The sequence below is a fragment of the Humulus lupulus genome, chromosome 6 (genome assembly GCF_963169125.1).
Source record: "Humulus lupulus chromosome 6, drHumLupu1.1, whole genome shotgun sequence".
NCBI lineage: Eukaryota > Viridiplantae > Streptophyta > Magnoliopsida > Rosales > Cannabaceae > Humulus > Humulus lupulus.
This window is the reverse complement of record NC_084798.1, coordinates 80,194,647-80,217,124: the sequence shown is the minus strand read 5'-3', so window position 1 is coordinate 80,217,124 and position 22,478 is coordinate 80,194,647.

Sequence of the window (22,478 nt, the reverse complement as noted above, 5' to 3'; positions counted from 1 at the left end):
TTCCTACCTAGGAAGAGTGGGAGACCACTTGGACAGGTCCAACACTACTTTACCTCCGTCCACTGAGCTCGGTGAGGCCTCGTCCTGAGCTTCAGTTCCCGAGCATGGGTGTTCAGGTAGACAAAGAGCAAAGGCCTGGGCTTGCGAGCTTGAGGGTCTCCTTCTAGAAGGAAGCTTGGCAGTTGGGATTGGGATGTCTTCCCATCTCGAAAACTTGCAGATTCCTAAGTCATCGGTAGACTCGTCTTCACCTAAGAGACCATAAGCTCGGATCTTATCCTCGTGAAGGAGGTAAGTGAGGGACCGCCAATCGTAAGGAAGCTTGAGAATTTCTTCCTTGTGATATTTCATGGCCTTAGCTGGCCCTGGTCGGTGGTAGTTGGCTGCAAGAAAGATTCAAGTGAGCATTTCAAGCTCGAAAGTAAGAGAAAAAGAGAATAAAAAAGGACCATGGAGAGTTACTTACGAATTCGTTGGAAGGAATAAAATCGAGAAGGGGCAAGGCCATCTATCCAAAAGAAGATGGTTTTGAAGTTTGGAGGTTGATTAGGAATATCCTCGAACAACCGCTTCTCCTTGGGTTAGCTCGATAGATAGTAAAACCCATTTCATCCATGAGCTCGAGATGGGTTACTTTTAAGACAAAAGACATATAGAATTTCCCATGCAGAAGGCCCGTCCCACTTCATCTCGTGGTACAACGATCTCAGAGCGGCCAATACACTGTAGGAATTGGTCTGGATCTAGAAATAGTCCCTTAGGGGCAGTAAAGCCCCAGCTCGCATGTGCTCGCGACTCCAGGCCGCGAGCTTAATCTTCCTCTCAAGATCATTGTCACTCAGGGCATAGCAACTCCTTTCATTGTAGCTTGCAGGATGACACATCAGTTTTCTGGATAACGACCAGCAGTTCTAAAATATGCCCGGTGGAGGTGACAAAGCTCTGATAATGCTTAGCCTCGAAGAAACTATTCTCCGCGAGTGGAATGGAAAGGGTCTTAGAGGTGGTTGACTGGTTTGAAATGTTCTCCATGAGGCTGAATGAAAGCTCGCCAAGAGAAAAGGCTACAGTAACCCTACAATTGGGATCTAAAGGAATTGGCCGAATCTTGGGGTCTGCGTCAGGGCACATAGCAACCCGGAGCTTCTTTCTTTTTCCCTCTTCGATCTCGTCGATCTAGCATCGAAAATGAGCTCATATTTCCTCTCGGTTGAGCTATTCCTTGTGCTCGCGAATTAACTGTTGGTTTTGTGTAAATGACAATTCAGGTCGAGGAGATGGTGGACAGTAATGGATAGCAAGCTCGGGCCTTCATTGATTCTCTGAAGACTGTGACATCTAACAAGAAAGAGAAAGGCAAAGGCCCATTATTTAAAAAAGAGTGAAAAAGATTAAATCTTGATAACTCGAGGTTGCAAGCTCGAGATAACGAGATCGCCTTAATCGCGCATGAAGGCTTGAAATGGCAAGATCAACTCAAATGCCAACACCGAACTATTGAAAAGTTCGGGGCATCAAGAGTGTACCCATGCGAGAGTGGGGCGGTTAGTGTTAGTTTTGAGTATCCCGAGTTTCTAGGGAAAAGTGGGTAGTTACCGAAAAAAGGAGATACTATTTGGATACTTGCATTAAAATACTAATCCAAAACCCTTTTTCTTAAGATACATGAAACTTATAACCTAACATCCCATAACCTAAAAAGGACCCATTTTTATCTGTTTTTACCAATTTTTTTGCCTAAAACATGTTTCTGATCTATGAAAGCCTATACAGATTAAAATTTATCTTTTGCAAAGAAGGTTTCAAAAAAGAGGCAATAACTAGAAAGGTTTTATTACATACAGAGGAAACGTATAAAAAAACATGATGATCAGAAAACTCACACAAATTTGTTTGTGGGAACGAGGAGATTGTCGACTGGAGAAGGGGAAACAGGAATGATCACACGGAGCCGAAGGTGGTGATATTACATTGCTGCTTCGATTTGGAGAACATGCAAAAAGAAGAGCTCTTGTAATGACCCAAATTCCCTAATGTGGCTTAAAGCCTGGATAAAGGGGCCAGGATGGCCATAATTGATTTATTATGCACTTAAATGATTATATGCATGATTATGTGAGCTATATTATTATAAGATGATAAATGCATGCATGTGGGTCAACTTTTCATTGTAAGGGCATTTTGGTCATTTGGCCCGTTGAGGGCATATTTGTATATTTTCATGCATGTTGGTGAGGTATGGATGATGCCACATTATTATTATGTGGATATGTTTGAGCTATTCGGCATGAGATGATCTTAGAATGTAAATTAGCGGTTTGGTCATAACGGGTAATGGGTTATGATTTAATTATTATTTGAGAATATTGGGAATAACGAGAATTGGAAGACGTTAATTATAATTAACGGGGTTAGAAGGGAAATGACGGTTTTGCCCTTGGGAGCTGTTAAGAAGTTAAAATAGGCTTGGGGCATTTTGGTCTTTTGACCAAGGTTATATGTTAAAATTAGAAGGTTGTAGAAAGAGGTAGGCTGAAAACACAGTGCTCTTTCTTCCTCCTCCACGATCATCTTTCCTTTTTTTCTTTCTTTGAATTTTTGAAGCAAGATTGAGGGTTCAAACTTGGGAATCAAAGCTTGAGGTTCTAGGCTAGTGTTCAGCTATTGAAGGGGATTCAAACCTAAGTTTAAGGTAAGGTTTCAGCCATAGTTTTTTTTTTCTGGATTTTGCTCTGTTTTTCATATGGTTTTTATTTGATATTTTGGACTGAATAGATGGGAATTTGATGATATTTGAAATGGTTTAAAGCTTAGGTTTAGTTGGTTGAGTGTTGGATAAGTTGTGGTAATTCTTGTGAGTGATTTATGGGTTGATTGGTGAAGGTTTTTGGCTAGTTTTAATGGAGAAAATGGCAGGGGAGCTGTGTTCATGGGGTCAAGTCGTGACTTGGCCCAGGCAAGTCGCAGCCCACCCCTGGTACCCGAGGCAAATTGCTCTCTGACTTGGGGGCGCGCCACGACTCACAAGACCAAGTCACGACCCGCCCTTCTTTTTGTACCAGGGAGTTGTTTTTCAAGGGTTTTAGGCTTGGGGTTTCAATTCTTAAGGCTCGGGATCAAATCTACTAACTATGTTAGTAGGATTCGAGATCCCAGGAGTGAGGTTTTAGACCATGAAATTTTTATTAAGATATTTTATTAATGGGCTTTCATATTTGGTTATGACTAGGTGACCGCTAAGGGACCAAAGGATTGATTATTCTCAAGGGTCATTCTTTTATTATTTCACGCTCGAACCAGAGGTAAGAAAACTGCACCCAGTATGTGACATGCATGGTTATTGATGAGGCATGTTGAGTGCTCTATATGTGGATATTGATTGCATTGTAAATTGTTAGTAGTCTTGCTTATCTATAAATGTTACTGACTTATTAGTCAGAAACGACAATGGCGTCAGTATTGATCGTGAAGCTGTGATTTATTAGTCAAGTTCGGTAGTAGTACTGAGCATTGGTCGTATGGTATTGGCTTATGACTCAAGAATGGTATTAGCGTGTTTAACGCAAGCCGAAAAGATTAGATCTAATCGACATAAGCATTATCAACATAAGCATGAAATGCTTGATCGACCTCAAGTTCGATGAAAACAAAAGCACTTGTCTTGTTTAAAGGCTAGTTACTTAGAGCCAGAGCCAAAAGGCTCAGGTGACCATAATGTCACGTGGCTTAGGGTGCGGAGCCCAAGTTCGTGACTCATTAGTCACATATCTGATTGGGCTGCAAGCCCCAGTATGATTACCAGAATCATTATTGATATTCACTTATCTGATTGGGTTGCAAGCCCCAGCATGATTACCAGAATCATTATTGATATTCACTTATCTAATTGGGCTACAAGCCCCAGCATGATTACTAGAATCATTATTGATATTCACTTATCTGTTTGGGATGCAAGCCCAGCATGATTACCAGAATCATTATTGATATTCACTTATCTGATTAGGCTGCAAGCCCCAGTATGATTATCAGAATCATTTATTGATGTTGTATACATGCAGTAATAAGTTTTCTTGCTGAGCCTTGGCTCACGGGTGCTATGTGGTGCAGGTAAAGGGAAAGAAAAACTCACCTAACCTTGAGTGGAGAGCTTAGGTGGCGATGTGTACATATGCAGCCGCTTGACCACCACGACCAAGGTGTTTCTCAGGGGAACTAGGGGTTAACCCTATATTTTGCCACTTACGTCGGCGGGTTGTAATTTTTATACTGTAATGACCATTTTGGATTGTAAATAACTTATAATCGTTTTTATGGGCCCATGTATAGTTTAATGTTTTAAATAAAATATATCCATTCCTTTTGACTAAAAAATTTACCCTGACCTATTAATGACACCTAGATGCACGTTTATAACCTAATGACTCATTTAGCGAGTTAAGCACTATTTAAAGTTCACAGTAACGATCTTGGAGTAACCATGGCATTACAACTTGGTATTAGAGTGTGCCAAGGTTTAGGGTTCCTGTAGACTGGCTGGGCATGTACACTCGCCACTAAAGACAAGCTCGACTCATGGTTTGGTAACTATTTATGTGGTTATGTGTTTAACTGTTTAAATGGAATATAAATGCTTTACCTGCTTACATGAGATACATTAGTAAGGCTGGGCCTTGACTACTGCATCATAAGAAAGAACATGCTTATTAGTACTGATATTGCTAGAACATGCTCATTAGTATTGTTAATCGTTGAACTATTAACTGATGAATGTTAAATGCTAAATGTTATGATCATGTATCAATATGTTTGTATGCATGATTGTGGAACATGGATGAATATTTGCTTGTTCTTGGACCATGAGGCGGCAAAAGGTTTAGTTATCACTACCTAACTGCTCGCATTGATTGTTTGAGCATAGTATAAGCTGCAGTTATGCTTCCAAGGCATACAGATTCATCAGCTGGCCAGGGAGATCAAGGCCAAAATGATAGACAAGGTCAAGAGAATGACCAGAGTCAGATCCCTCAACCAGTTCCTAATAACTGGCAGCAGCTGTTTACTGATTTACAGGCAAGAGTATTGAGGCAGGAAAAAGAAATCTGCCTCCTTAGACAAAAACAGGTTCCTGCAGGGAATGTTTTACCAGAGGCACCACCTGTAGCGGTGCCAACAATTGAACAACTGCCAAAGGTTGGAAGCAAATGGGAACCTCTTTATGAAATGTTCAGGAAACAGTAACCTCCAATTTGTTAGGGCAGTGCAGATCCAACAAAGGCAGAGCAGTGGATGAGTATGATTACCACCATCCTTGAATTTATGAGGGTGTCTGGTAACGAGAGGGTGGCTTGTGCCACATACATGTTTCGGGAAGATGCTTGAATTTGGTAGGAAGTTATATCCCATACTAGAAATGTTAATGCCCTTAGTTAGGAAGAGTTTCAGACTCAGTTTAATGAAAATTATTATAATGATTCCATTAGGGCTGCAAAGGCTAAAGAGTTTATAAAATTACTTCAGGGGAGTCTATCAGTGACGGAATATGCTCTAAGGTTTGATAGATTGGCAAAGTTTTCCATGGAGCTAGTGTCCACTGATGGGACCAGAAGGGAGAGGTTTCTCCAGGGGCTACAGCCTAGATTAGTCTGGGATGTTCGTATGACCACTGTGGCTGGAGTTACTACTTATGCATAGGTGGTTGAGAAGGCGCTCACAGTTGAGAACGCAGAGAACAAGATCTGGTGGGATAATGCAGCAAGAAGAGAGTTTAGGAGGATAGGACCACCATTTGTGGGTTCAGGTAGGGGCGGAGGCCCTAGTGATCAGAAGAGGAAGGCTTCTGACACCTTCCTAGCTCCAGGCCCTGATAGGCAACCACGTGGTATTTTAATTGGCCACCAGGGTGGCAGTGAGGCCTGGAAGACTTATCCTGAGTGTCCTCGGTGCAAGAGGTGTCATATGGGGGAGTGTAAGGCAAAGGTTTGCTATTTATGTGGGGCAGTGGGGCATTTCAAGAAGGATTGCCCAAAATCAAGAAATGAAGAACCCAGAAAGGCGGACAGCTCGACCCCAGCTCGAGTGTTCGCATTGACTCAAGCAGAAGCTGAGGCTTCACCCTCAGTAGTTATAGGTTAGCTTCTTAGTGCTTGAACCCTTTATACTATTTTGATTGATTCTAGTGCTACACATTCTTTTGTTGCTAGTAGGATTATTGATAGATTGTGTAGACCATGTGATTATTATGTTGTGGGGTTCGGGACCTTATTACCCACTGGGGAGTTAAAATTATCCAGAAGATGGGTCAGATCTTTGCCAGTGACAGTGGAGGGCAGAGACTTGTCAGTGGATTTGATAGAGTTAGTTATGACTGACTTTGACATGATTCTGGGTATGGATTGGTTAGTGAAGTATGGGGCAACCATAGATTGCAGCTGGAAGATGGTCACCTTTGAGCCTGAAGGTGAGGACCTTTTTGTGTTTATTGGCACTGTGCATGGACCTTGTATACCTATGAAATCTGGCTGAGGGCTAGAGATCTATTGCAAGGAGGTTGCATAGGATTCTTAGCCAGTGTGGTTGATACCACTCAGGTCATTCCAGTGAGACCAAAGGAGACCAGACTAGTCTGCGAGTTTCTGGATGTGTTTCCAGAAGATTTACCAGGGTTGCCACCACACAGAGAGATTGAATTTGTGATAGAACTGGCACTAGGGATGGAGCCAGTGTCTAGAGAACCTTATAGAATGGCCCCATCAGAGTTAAAAGAATTGAAAGTTGTGGATGCCAAAAATCCACCAAATAAAAACTCTTTAGTCCCGGGTTAGAACATAGGGACAAAGGTCACTTATTCATGCTATTGGGCTCGAGCCTGTAGGCCTTGCTGAATACAAGAGATCATCTCCTGAGAAACAACACATTATGAGCCACAAGGTTTAGCCCTGCTAAGCTAAGGGGCCACATTGAATACTGCAAGAGGATAGGTGCACAAGGCCCTCACATAGTGAGGTCCGACGTGCCCGCGCAAGGCTGACATGCTCACGGGTCAAGATGCACTCATACGCGTAAACGCTGCCAAAGACGCCCGGGACATACACCCGGGAATGCTCAATATTCCATGCTTATAAAAGACCCAAAGATCGCACTTAGACCCCCATACGCCTACACTCTCATTGGGTCCTCGAGCCATCAGGCATGCACCTCCTAGCAAGGCCATCAGGCACGCGCCACCAGCGAGGCCCTCATGCGCGTGCCCCCAGCGAGGCCCTCCTGCGCGCGCCCCCTAGCGAGGCCCTCCATGGCCCCAAGGTGGCCTCGCCCCTTAGGCTCAAAGTGGCCTCGCCCATGGCCACAAGGTGGCCTCGCCACTTAGGCCCAAGGTGGCCTCGCCCCTGGCCCCAAGGTGGCCTCGCCACTTAGGCTCAAAGTGGCCTCGCCCATGGCCCCAAGGTGGCCTCGCCACTTAGGCCCAAGGTGGCCTCGCCCATGGCCCCAAGGTGGCCTCGCCACTTAGGCCCAACGTGGCCTCGCCCATGGCCCCAAGGTGGCCTCGCCACTTAGGCCCAACGTGGCCTCGCCCATGGCCCCAAGGTGGCCTCGCCACTTAGGCCCAAGGTGGCCTCGCCCATGGCCCCAAGGTGGCCTCGCCACTTAGGCCCAACGTGGCCTCGCCCATGGCCCCAAGGTGGCCTCACCACTTAGGCTCAAAGTGGCCTCGCCCATGGCCCCAAGGTGGCCTCACCACTTAGGCCCAACGTGGCCTCGCCCATGGCCCCAAGGTGGCCTCGCCGAATAGGCCCCATGGTGGCCTCGCCCATGCCCACGGAGTGGCCTCGCCAAATAGGCCCCATGGTGGCGGCCTCGCACATAGCCTCATCGGGGTCACATCCGCAACACATTTGGCCCCGGGAATAGCCAAGAGAGCCACGCCATCAATAAGCCTTCCGAGGGGGCCTCGCAAAGGAATGAGAGCTACGTCACCTAGTGGCCACATGAGTAGAGCCATGCACCAAGGGTCCCATTCCTTACACCTTGAGACCCCTATGCTTAGAGGCTCTAATACGAGTCGAATGGGACGTACTTGTACGACCTAGTACTGAGTACGGACACCAGTACCAGTGGGACTGCTGGGGTAAGAGTTATGGCCCGTACGTCTACGGCCAAGGGTCAGAGTCGACACCACTACCACCTGCGCCACTACGCCTGCCGCCACTCATCAGACATGGGTACAGATAAGTAGTGGAGACATCCTCCTGACACCTGCTCCTGTACTGATGTACGACCTCAACCTCTAAAGCCACTCCCCTGACATAGTACTTATGTACCATGTGGTCCCCTGGACCACCATGTATCTAAGGCCATTAGAGCCTACTATAAAATGGACTGGAACACCACCTGAAGGGGGGTTGGAAAATTCATTGTATGCAGAGGCTATTAAGCAATATACATTTCTCACTCCATTGTTCATATGTGTTTATCCTTTCATAAGTTAATTCTAAGTTCTTATCTAAACATCGTTGCATTTACCTTTGAGTTTTCCGACCTAATTTCGTTGACGAGATTTCACCGGCAACAAAAGTATAGCTGAAGGAGCTGTTATACTTAGATTTTATCAGACCTAGTTTCTCACCTTGGGGTGCACCAGTTCTTTTTGTGAAAAAGAAAGATGGTTCTCTGAGGATGTGCATTGATTACAGAGGACTGAACAAGTTAATAATTAAGAACAAGTATCCTCTGCCAAGGATAGATGATCTGTTTGATCAGTTGCAAGGTAAAAAGGTATTTTCAAAGATAGACCTTCGATCTAGTTATCATCAATTGAGGGTCAAGGAGGGATATATACCGAAGACTGCCTTTCGCACTAGATATGGGCATTATGAGTTTTTAGTCATCTCTTTTGGATTGACTAATGCCCTAGTTGCTTTTATGGATTTAATGAACAGAGTGTTCAAGGATTATTTAGACCAGTTTGTGATCGTCTTCATCGATGATATTCTGGTTTATTCTCAGTCAGAGTCAAAGCATGAACAACATTTTGAGATTGGTTCTATAGAGACTGAGGGAACACAGACTGTTTGCAAAGTTCAAGTAGTGTGAGTTCTAGTTATCTCATGTCACTTTCCTTGGGCACATTTTCAGTAAGGAGGGGATTAAAGTGGATCCAGCCAAGATTGAGGAAGTTAGAGATTGGCCAAGGCCAAAGAATGCTTCAGAGGTTAGAAGTTTCCTTGGATTGGCAAGTTATTATAGATGTTTTGTGGAAGGGTTCTCTAAGATTGCTACTTCACTGACTGAGCTGACACGCAAGAATCAAAGGTTTGTGTGGTCAGACAAGTGTGAGAACAACTTCTAGGAACTGAAGCAGAGGTTGATTACAGCTCCAGTTCTGAGCCTTCCAACAGATTAGGAGAAGTTTATGATATACTGTGATGCCTCACATTAGGATTTGGGTTGTGTTCTGATGCAGTCAGGGAAGGTGATTGCTTATGCCTCACGTCAGCTGAAGGAGTATGAATAGAGATATCCCACTCATGATTTAGAGTTGGCGGCTGTGGTCTTTGCATTGAAGGTATGGAGGCATTACCTTTATGGGGGAGAAATGTGAGATTTATACTAACCACAAGAGCCTGAAGTACTTCTTCACACAGAAAGATCTGAATATGAGATAAAGGTGTTGGCTAAAGTAGTAAAAGATTATGATTGTGAAATCTTGTATCATCCAGGAAAGGCCAACATGGTAGCTGATGCTTTAAGCTGAAAGGGTCCGGGACAGATTTACAGTGCGAGGCTGATATCCAGAGAGTTAGCTAAGGATATGGCCAGAGCTGACATAGAGTTGCTAGTTGGCCAACATTACATTATAGTCTACGCTGTTGGAGAGAATCAAGGAAGGTCAGTTGGGTGATCCCCAACTAACCAAGATCAGAGAGGATGTTTTAGCTAGAGTGTCCAGAGATTATATAGTGTTTGATATGGGTTTGCTGAGATACAAAGGACGGATATGTGTTCCGTTTGACACTGCTATGAGACGAGAGATTTTGGATGAATCTCATACTACACCTTATTCTTTGCATCCATGCACCACGAAGATGTATCAGGATGTGAGATCATTGTATTGGTGGCTTGGGATGAAGAGGGTTGTGGTAGAGTATGTGGCAAAGTGCTTAACATGTCAACAAGACAAGGCTGAGCATCAGAGGCCGACAGGGTTATTGCAGCCTCTGGATATCCCAGAGTGGAAATGGAAAGACATCACGATGGATTTCATAGTGGGGTTACCCAGGACTACTGGTCAACATGATTCAGTATGGGTTATTGTGGATCAATACACCAAGTCAGCTCACTTTTTACCAGTGAGGACTACATATACAGTTGACTAGTACGCATACTCTATGTGAGAGAGCTCGTGCGAATCCATGGAGCACCGAGGTCGATCATGTCAGATTGGGATCCCACTTTCACTTCCCAGTTTTGGGGATGTTCACAGAGGGCCATGGGTACATAGTTGAATTTCAGCACTGCTTATCATCCTCAGACAGATGGACAATCTGAGAGGACAATTCAGATATTAGAAAACATGCTACTAGCATGTGTGTTGGACTTTGGTGGGTCCTGGAGTAAGCATCTACCTTTGATAGAGTTTTCCTACAACAACAACTATCAGTCGACCATTGGGGTGGCACCTTATGAGATGATGTATGGTAGGAAATGCAGATCTCCCATTCATTGGGATGAGACAGGGGAAAGGAGATATTTTGGTCCTGAGGCAGTTCAGAGGACCAATGAGGCCACTGAGAAGATTAGAGCTTGGATGCTCGCTTCTCAAAGTAGACAGAAAAGTTATGCAGATCCCAAACGCAAGAATGTAGAGTTCCAAGTGGGAGACTATGTCTTCCTTAGAGTCTCACCATGGAAAAAGGTGAGAAGGTTTGGGAAGAAAGGCAAGCTGAGCCCTAGATTTTTAGGTCCATTTGAGATCCTGGAGAGGATTAGTCAGGTTGGCCTTACAACCGACATTGTCGACCGTGCATAACGTGTTTCATATCTCAGCTCTTCGGAGGTATGTATCTGATGTGACTCATGTTTTGAGTTATGAGGATCTAGAGCTTGAGTCAGATGTCTCTTATGAGGAACAACCAGTCCAAATACTAGACAGAAATGACAAGGTCCTCAGGAATAAAGCGATACCTTTGGTTAAAGTATTTTGGAGCAACAGCTAGGTCGAGGAAGCGACCTGGGAGCTGGAGTCAGATATGCAGAGTCAGTATCCTGAGCTGTTCAGGTAAATATCGAGGACAAAATTTCTGTAAGGAGGGGATAATTGTAACGACCCAAATTCCCTAATGTAGCTTAAAGCCTGGTTTAGGGGGCCAAGAGGGCCATAATTGATTTATTATGCAATTAAATGATTTATATGCATGATTATGTGAGTTATATTATTATATGATGATAGATGCATGCATGTGGGTCCACTTTTCATTGTAAGGGTATTTTGGTAATTTGGCCCGTTGAGGGCATATTTGTATATTTCCATGCATGTTGGTGAGGTATGGATGAGGACACATTATTATGTGGATATGTTCGAGCTATTCGGCATGGGACGATCTTATAATGTAAATTGGCAGTTTGGTCATAACGGGTAATGGGTTATGATTTAATTATTATTTGAGAATATTGGGAATAACGGGAATTGAAGGACGTTAATTATAATTAACGGGGTTAGACGAGAAATGAAGGTTTTGCCCTTGGGGGCTGTTAAGAAGTTAAAATAGGCTTAGGGCATTTTGGTCTTTTGACCAAGGGTTATATGTTAAAATTAGAAGGATGTAGAAAGAGGTAGGCTAAAAACACAGTGCTCATTCTTCCTCCTCCACGATCATCTTTCCTCTTTTCTTCCTTTGAATTTTTGAAGCAAGATTGAGGGTTCAAACCTGGGAATCAAAGCTTGAGGTTCTAGGCTAGTGTTCAACCATTAAAGGGGATTCAAACCTGAGTTTAAGGTAAGGTTTCAGCCATGGTTTTTCTCTAGTTTTTGCTTTGTTTTTCAGCTGGTTTTTAGTTGATATTTTTTGCTGAATAAATGGGAATTTGATGAGGTTTTAAACGGTTTAAAGCTTAGGTTTTGTTGGTTGAGTGTTGGATAAGTTGTGGTAATGCTTGGGTGTGATTTCTGGGTTGATTGGTGAAGGTTTTTGGCTGGTTTTTATGGAGAAATGGCAGAGGAGCTATGTTCGTGGGGTCAAGTTGTGACTTGGCCCAGGCAAGTTGCGGCCCGCCCCTGGTACCTCAAGCATATTGCTCTCTGACTTGGGGGCACGTCACGACACCAAGTTGCAACCCGCCCTTCTTTTTGTGCCAGGGAGTTGTTTTTCAAGGGTTTTAGGCTCGAGGTTTCAATTCTTAAGGCTCGGGATCAAATCTATTAACCATGTTTGTAGGATTCGAGGTCCCGGGAACGAGGTTTTAGATCATGAACTTTTTATTGAGATATTTTATTAATGGGATTTCATATTTGGTTATGACTAGGTGACCGGTAAAGGACCAAAGGATTGATTGTTCTCAAGGGTGGTTCTTTTATTATTTCATGCTCGAACCAGAGGTAAGAAAACTACACCCAATATGTGACATGCATGGTTATTGATGAGGCGTGTTGAGTGCTCTATATGTGGACATTGATTGCATTGTAAATGGTTAGCATTCTCGCTTATCTGTGAATGGTACTGACTTATTAGTCATAAACGACAATGGTGTCAGTATTGATTGTGAAGCTGTGACTTATTAGTCAAGTTTGACAGTAGTACTGAGCACTGGTTGTATGGTATTGGCTTATGACTCAAGAACAGTATTAGTGTGTTTAATGCAAGCCGAAAAGATTAGATCTAATTGACATAAGCATTATCAACACAAGCATGAAATGCTTGACCGACCTAAAGTTCGATGAAAACAAAAGCGCTTGTCTAGTCTAAAGGCTAGTTACTTAGAGCTAGAGCCAAAAGGCTCAGGTGACCGTAATGTCACATGGCTTAGGGTGCAGAGCCTAAGTTCATGACTCATTAGTCACTTATCTGATTGGGCTGCAAGCCCCAGCATGATTACAAGAATCATTAATGATATTCATTTATCTGATGTGGCTGGAAGCCCCAACATGATTACCAGAATCATTATTGATATTCACTTATCTGATTGGGCTGCAAGCCCCAACATGACTACCAGAATCATTATTGATATTAACTTATCTGATTGGGCTACAAGCCCCAACATGATTACCAGAATCATTATTGATATTCACTTATCTGATTGGGCTGCAAGCCCCAGCATGATTACCAGAATCATTATTGATATTCACTTATCTGATTGGGCTGCAAACCCCTGTATGATTATCATAATCATTTATTGATGTTGTATACATGCAGTAATAAGTTTTCTTGCTGAGCCTTGGCTCACGGGTGCTATGTGGTGCAGGTAAAGGGAAAGAAAAGCTCACCCAGCCTTGAGTGGAGAGCTTGGGTGGTGATGTGTACATAACCATGATGAAGGTATTTCTCAGGGGAACTAGGGGTTAACCCTATATTTTTCCGCTTAGGTCGGTGGGTTGTAATTTTTATACTGTAATGACCATTTTGGATTGTAAATAATTCGTAAACGTTTTTATGGGCCCATGTACAGTTTAATGTTTTAAATAAAACATATCCATTCATTTTGACCAAAATTTTTACCCTAGCCTATTAACGACACCTAGATGCACGTTTATAACCTAATGATTCATTTAGTGAGTTAAGCACTGTTTAAAGTTCACAGTAACAGTCTTGGAGTAACCAGGACGATACAGCTCTGGTTCGTGTTTTCCTCTAGTTCGTGTTTTCTTTTTCTAAAAGCTGAAATGCAAAGGTGAAAAGTGGGAGAAGAGAAAATGTATATATATATATATAGGCAGGAAGAATTGTAAACGGCATATTGATCTGAGTTAAAAGGTTATCTAAGGGACCACGTTTGATTCCAAAAAGTTAGCGACAAAAAGAGAATGGGAAAGGACGTGCGCAGGTAAAAGGGTACTCAAGTACTCTCAGTAAGCAATCCCTCAATAACACGTGTCCACACTCGAGTGTGATAGATAGGCACGTTTTTCGATAGTGAAGTTCAAAAGTTTCATTCTCAGAGGATTTGAACCAACACTTTTGAGGGGGTAAAATGTTACACCCAAATTTCGAGAATAAAATAAATACACTCGAAATGTAGGCTCGAAAAGGTTAAGCTCGGGATCTATAAATGTTAGCAATACACTTATACGAATTGTCAAGTGGTTCTAGATCTGTTATTAGCACTCGAGCATAAGTCGCATCGTTCGAACCTGAGTTGCAGGCTCGAAGACACCAACCTTCTCCGAGGAATGTACTCGACCAAATTACTGGATGAGGAGGAGGTTACAACTGGAACCATGATCTCAAAATTTGGACAATCTCGAAAGTGTGTCAGCACAACGATCAAGCTCAATGACGTGTTTGGCACACGGAAAGACTATTAGGAAATCCCTATTTCATAGGGATTCGTTATTATCATAAATTAAATCCATATTGTCATGGGATATTATGTAATTGATGCAGTAATTGTATTTATGTAACGCCCTGGTTACTCCAAGACTGTTACTGTGAACTTTGAACCGTGCTTAACTCGCTAATCGAGTTCTTTGGTTATAAACGTGCATCTAAGTGTTATTAATAGGTTAAGGTGAAAAACCAATCAAAAGGAAATAATATATTTTATTTAAAACATAAAACTGTTCATGGGCCCATAAAAGTGTTTACAAGTTATTTACAATCCAAAATGGTCATTACAGTTCAAAATTTACAACCCGCCGACCTAAGCGGCAAAAATAGGGTAAACCCTCTAGTTCCTCCGAGAAACTCCTTGGCCGTGGTGGTCAAGCGGCTGCATATGTACACATCACCACCTAAGCTCTCCACTCAAGGCTGGGTGAGCTTTTCTTTCCCTTTACCTGCACCACATAGCACCCATGAGTCAAAGCCCAGCAAGAAAACTCAATACTGCGTGTATATAATATCAAATGATGATCATGATAATCATACAGAGCTTATAGCCCTGAATAGATGAGTGAGTATCACTTTGTGGTTACGTTAACAATGAAGGAGCGTATAGCTCTAATTAGATGAGTGATTTAACACTTGAGGTTCTGGTAAACCATAATGAGTGACTGGCGAGCAAGTCACTGTGGGGCTCGGCACCCATAACCATGTGACAATTCAGTCACTTGGACCTTCTGGCCTTGGCTCCAATCAAATGAGTGACTGCTGGGTAAGTCACCCTGGGCTTAACACCCATAGCCATGTGACTAAATCGTCACTGGGGCTCTCTGGCCCTGGCTCTAAGTGACTAGCCTTAGGCTAGACAAGCGTTTTTAGTTTTCATCGAACTTAAGGTCGGTCTGGCATTAATGCTCATTTGAGTCATTCAATGCAGATTTCGATTAGATCTAATCTTTGTCGGCTTGCGTTAAACACGCTAAGACTGTTCCTGACTTGTTAGTCAGTACCAGGTGACCAATGTTCAGTACTACCGCCGAACTTGACTAATGATTCACAGCTTTACAGTTAATACTGACACCATTGCCAATTTTAACTATTTAGTCAGTGCCATGCACAAGTGAGCAAGATTTTCTAAGCATTTGATATACAATCAATATCCACATTTAAACACTCAACATGCCTCATGAATAACCATGCATGTCACATATGGGGTGCAATTTTCTTACCTCTGGTTCGAGCGAGAATTAGTAAAAGAACGACCCTTGAGAACGATCAACCTTTTAGTTTCTTGACGGTTACCTGGTCATAACCAATTATGGGATTTCATCAATAAAATGAATAATAAAAGGTTCCCGGACCAAGACCAAGCCTCTGGGACATCGAATCCTACTAAACCTGGTAGTAGGAACGATCCCGAGGCCTAAGGTTTGAGTTCCCATGATCAAAACACTACTTTGGCCACAATTGCCCTCAAGCGTCACAACCCGCCTCCCCAAGCACCGCAGCCCTTAGCAAAAACAGAGGCGCCATCCTTAAGCACCTGCCCCAAGCGCCGCGGCCCACAGGCCCTTCAGCACCACCCTCCTCTTCAATGAGCTTAGGTCGCGACGCTCTAGAACAGAGCCGCGGCCCCACCTGAGACTCAGCCAAAAACCCCTGTTTTTCCCTTTCGAACTCATTTCAAAACCTTATTAAAACACTCCCAATATCACAAAGCAAGGCCACCAATTATTACCACAACTTATCCACCATATAACCTTCAATACCTAAGCCTTACACCAATCAAAACTTCATCAAATTCCCCATTTCAATGATCAAAACTCCAAACCTTAAAACCATCACAAAAACAGAGCAAGATACTATAAAATGAAACTAGAACCTTACCTTATGCTTGAATCAAATCCTCTTCAATGGATGAACTAAAGTTATAAGCTCCAAACCTTGATTCCCTAGCTTAGTTCTTCAAATAGGGTTAAAAAATTCCAAAGGTGTAAGGAGGAGAATGGTGATCGAGAGAAGGAAAGAGAAGGCTCTGTTTTGGTTTCAGTTTCTATAACTTGAATGGCTGAAATATATCTTAGGGGTGAAAAGACTATTTTGCCCCTAGGTCATTTAAAGTCTTCTAAAGGCTCCCAAGGGTAAATATGTCATTTCCCGCCTATTTCGTTAGTCATAATTATCACCCTTCAATTCCTGCTATTCTCAAATACCAATAAAATCATATCCCATTACCCTTTAATTCCCGGTAATGCTCTAATCATCAAACCATCCCAAGCCTCACCCCGAGCCCCGAACTTAAACTTGTTATGACCAAACTGATAATTTGTAATTCAAAGATCGTCTCATGCCGAATGGCTCAAACAAATCCACATTATGATGTGGCCTCAACAATAGTTCATCAACATGCATGAAAATACACAATTATGCCCTCAACACAGGGATGTAAATGGGGTAGGTCGGCCCCGCCCCACTAAATATCCGCCCCGACCCGCTAAGCTTATGCCCCGACCCAACCCGCCCCATTAAGGCATTCGATGCGGGTCGGGTCAGACCCGCCCCGGATGTGATGGAGCGGGTCAGACCCGACCCCGTAAGGTTTTTTTTTTCTTTTTCTTTAGTAAAAGAAAGACTAAGTTTTTAAAATATGTTACAATATAAAAATAAATGGCAAAAAAATCTCTCATACTAGACATAAATGAGCTACTTCATTTTTTTTATAAATGGTCTTGCATACTAAAATTAAAAAATATATATACTTTAAAGCAAAACATCAATTTTCTCATCTATCTCTCTTAAATATACTTTGTCTTATATATATATATATATATATTTGAATCTTGGATCACGCTAAATAGTGTTAGTAATTAGTTTTTAAAAAATGATTTATTACAACAAAAAACAACAACCGGGTCGGGTCGTGATCCGACCAGCTTCAATTGCTAGCGGGTCGGGTCGGATCTCGACCCGCCCCGTTATTGCCCCGGTTATATTTGGATCAGGGGCACCCTGTCGGGTCGGGGCTTCGACCCGCCCCGATCCATTGGATTTTTTTTGCCATCCCTACCTCAACGGGCCAAATTACCAAAATGCCCCTATGATGAAATGTGGACCCACATGCATGCATTTAACATCATATTATAATATAATTCACATAAACATGCATATAATAGTTTAATGGTGTAATAAATCAATTATGGCCCTCCCGGCCTACTAATCTAACCATTAAACCTCTTTAGGGATTTTGAGGCATTACAATTTATTTCATATTTAATTGATTGATTGTAACTTCCTCGAATTAGGGGAAGATATTCTTACAACTAGATCTATAAATAGCCTGAAGTAATTCATTTGTATTCACGCACAAAATGTACTAGAGAATACTCTGTCAAATTGCTTCCATTCAAAACTTTGAGAGAGTAGTGATAATAACATTGACTCATGGACTATGCAGATTTTAACTGTTGAACCATGTAAAAAACATTTGAATTCTTCTATTTTTTTTCTACATTATTGTTTAGTGCTCTTCATAATTAAGTTGACAAACGACGTCAACAATAGTATTTTTGTCTCCTAAACTTTTGACACTACTTGATTGTGACCCCTAAAATATACAATCTGTTAAAATTTCCTCCTGAACTATATATACTATCGGATCGTACCCATTTGTTACGATTTGCATAAAATAATTAGCATCCCCCCCCCCCCCCCCCGAACTTTGATAACTATCAAATGAGACCTATTTGATTATAAAAATTTAAAATATATTTTTCTATTAGTTCTTAAAAAATTAAAGAGAAATTATTAAAAAAATTCAATAGAAGGATAAAATTATTTAAAATCTCTTTTAAATCCATTTAAGTTTTAAAGTATTTTTTAAAAGAAAAACTAAATTGTTACAAATAAAAAAAACATATTCTCCTCTTCTTCTTCTTCTTTATTCTTTTTTAATATACTTTTCTAATTGCTTTCTATTCTTTTATTTTTGCCCAATATTTTTAATTAATTAAGTTTTATATATTTCTTTTAAAATTGGTACATTTTAAATTTATAATATTCTATATATATTTAATTTTTAAAATGATTTTGCGGGGCAAAAATGAGAGAATAGAAATTGTATAGAAAAATTAATAAAAAGAATAAAGAAGAAGAAGAGGGGAATATGTTTTTTTAACTATAACAATTTAGTTTTTTTTTTTTAAAAATATATTTAAACTTAAATGTATTTAAAATGAATTTTAAATAATTTTATTCTTTTATTGAATTTTTTGAATAATTTTTCTTTAATTATTTAAGAACTAATAGAAAAATAGATTTTTAAATTTGTATAATTAAATAGGGCATAATTTGGTAGTTGTCAAAGTTTGGGAGGCAAAAATACTAATTATTTTATGCAAATCGTAACAAGGGCATGATCTTGTAATATCAATAGCTCAGGGGAAAATTTTAACAGATCGTATATTTTAGAGAGTACAATTTGATAATGTCAAAAGTTCAAGAGACAAAAATAATGTTTAATCTTTGTAAATTATATGTAATATCATATATTGTCCTTTTTATGGTGGTATGTATTGTTCCCTTTTGTGGCAGTGTTTCTAGTTCCCATCATTGGGAGTTACTTGACACTACTTTCCCCCCCAAGAAATGTGCTAAATGATGTATTATCAGTAGAGAAGTGCAAATATCAAATATGAAATTGACTGAAATCTCTCTATTGGTAGGCATCATTCTACTCGGGATTCTATTGTAAAATACAAAATACAGATCAACATATACTAAATTATAATGTAATTGATTGTAAGATGTAATGTTCTCATAAAAAAAATTATAAACACAACTTTTTTTTAAAATAAAATAATAGTTGGAATTTTCTGATACGTAAGTAAAAAAAAATGCGAAAGCAAAGAAGAAGATGTTTTTTCTGTAAAACTTAATAGAAGCCTCATAGTTCATAAAAAAAAAAAAAAAAATCTAATTAATAACCTACACTTGCAATCAAGGTAAATAGCCTTTTTTTTTTTTTTTAATATCAGTAACAAGGTAAATAGCTTCACTGGTTATACACTAACCCCCACAAAAATATATTTAAAAAATATAACACAATTTGCATGTGCCTTCCATAATATGTTACACTTCCAAACTTTTGTTCCTCTCTTTCCTTTCTCCCTTAATGATTGACAATAGAAAATACTTATTAAAAAAACACAAGAAATGCAAAAGTGAAGATGCTAGACAAATCAATCAACATACTAAAAGTAAAGAATGAATGACTTGTCCGTTCTCATTTTAGTATTTGTTTTCCACTTTCTCTTTCTTTTATGTAAATATTAATTTATCAAGCTCTCAAAGGATTGTTCGGCATAATTCAAAAATTGAAGTTGCTATTGTTCAAAAGCCCAAAAAAAAAAAGTAGTACAAGAAAAGTAAGCTAATAAGAGTGGGTCCTTAGTCCTTTGAATTTTAATTCAAATGACTTTGGAGGGGACTCACTGACTCTCCACAATTCATTCAATGATATCTAACCATCTCTTTTGAAAATCTTACAATTCGTCCAAAGTAGACTTTTAAAAAGTGATTGCCTCCAACACCCTCTTATTCTTATATCTTAAGTAATCTTAAGTAAACAAGATGCCTATTTATTTAATTGTTGTCCGGTAATACTTTAAAAAAATAGTTTTTTATTTAATTAATTAAAAATTTAATAATTAAACATAAAATATATTTAGTAACTCTATTTTTATTTATTATTTTTTAAATTTTAATTAAATTTTGAAAATAGACTTTCTTCACTTTCAATTTTTTTAAAAATAATTTTTAATTTTTTTTCTCTTATTCAAATCAACATCTCATATTGTTAAACAAAAAATAAAAATAAAAATTATCAAATGCGTTTATTATTTTTTATTTTTAAAAATAAAAAACAAAAATAATTACCAAACATATTTTTATTTTTTTAAAATAAAGAAACAAAAATAAAATAATATTTTTATTTTTGTGTTTAAAAATTTCAAAAACAAAAATTTTAACAAATGACCCTTAATGTTTGCTAATCTTTTTTCTTTTTCTCAAGGTAACCTTTTGAGCCTGGGCTCCAAAAGAGTCACCCATGATAGAGATAGTCACACTTTTTTCTCATTCTCGTGCCACATTTGTCTTTTTCTTATTTCCCTTTCCGGGTGATATGGATTTATAAGATTAGACCTGTTTGGGTAGAATTTGATGAATAATTAGACTATTTTATCATATAATAATTAGATAAATTTGCGGTGAAAATCATAAAGTAATTTTTATGTTAATAGTTAATAAGTAAGTTAAAATATTACACTTAAACCATTAAATAGATTTTTTAATAAAAATATTAGTAATTAATTTGAAATATTACACTTGAGTCACTCTCTAAGTAGTTTTTTAGTTGTAAAAGTCGTATTTTATACTAATTTTATCTCAATTTTAATTAATTAATAAAAATATATAATTCTATCATTGAAAAATTATTTGAAATTTATTTTATAAATTAAACAAAATCAAAAGTTATAACATGAAAAATTATTTAATTTTAAATAAACTAAGTTTTAATTCAATTTAAGTTGTATTATTTTAAATTTTTTTAATTTAACTAATATTGAATAATATTTTCATATTAGAAAATTTTAAATCATTTTTTATTTTTAAAAGAGATTCCATTTATTTTATTGATGTTATGAATATATATTTTTAGACATTTTATGATTAATTAAAATTAAGATAAAATTTGTGTAAAATGTGACTTTTGCAATAAAAACAACTATTTAGTGACTTAAGTGCAACATTTTAGACTACTTACTGACTTTTGTTGCCAAAAAAACTACTTAATGACTTAAGTGCAATCTTTCAGACAACTTCCTCACTTATGCCACCAAAAAACCACTTAGTGATTTAAGTGCAATCTTTTAAACTACTTAATGATTTTTGCTGCAAATTTTTCTACCCTAATAATTATAATGAACCATTACATTATACTCTTTTGGTCCGAAATTCTCATCTTTCATGAGTATGTTGCAATTGGCGTATAATTATATGTTTGCCTTTGAAAGAGTATCATACAAATAAAGTTAGGTCTTGGTTAGTTAAATTTTTACTTTTGACTTTAGTTTTTAAAAATAATCTTTTTAAGGAAGCTACAAATATTAAGGACTAGTTTGGTACATCTGTGTTGTGGGAAAAAAACCGTTGTAATTGTACTGTAGGAAAAAACAACTGCAGTTGTGTTGTGGAGAAAAATTGACGAGTATTTGGTAAATTATAGATATTAAAGTGCTGTGGGTTGGAAAAGCTGAGGTAGAGTGTTTGGTAAACTATATGATTAAAGTGTTGTTAAATATTAAAAGACCAAAATAAATGTTATATATTTTTATTTTATTAAAATATATTCATACATACTAAATAAATTTCAACATTAACATTGTATATATTTAAACATGTTTAAATTAAAATATATTTTTGAGAATGCACTAATAAAGTGACCATCAATAAAAGAGTTATATTATATATACAATACACACATATAATTGTGACTAGCTAAAATTCTAATTATAATGATCATAATATAATAATCTAATCATGATATAATCATAAATAGTAAAAATTAAGTTATGCAAAACTCACTTTTTATGTTTTTAATTATTTCTCTTTTTTTTTTGCTAAAGCATAAAATTAATATGTCTTTGAAAAATTATAATTTAAAAATACTATATGCTAAAATAATATTATAATGTATAATAATTTATATATTAAATATTTTAAAATTTTCTTTATATTAATGTGGTTTGTTAATATAAAATTACTAAAATAAAAAATGTTAAAAATATCTAATAAATATAAAAATATTTTTAGAACAAAATAAAAATATTTAAGATTCAAATATTATTTATGTTATTATCATATTAATTTATTTCAAATATTTTAAGG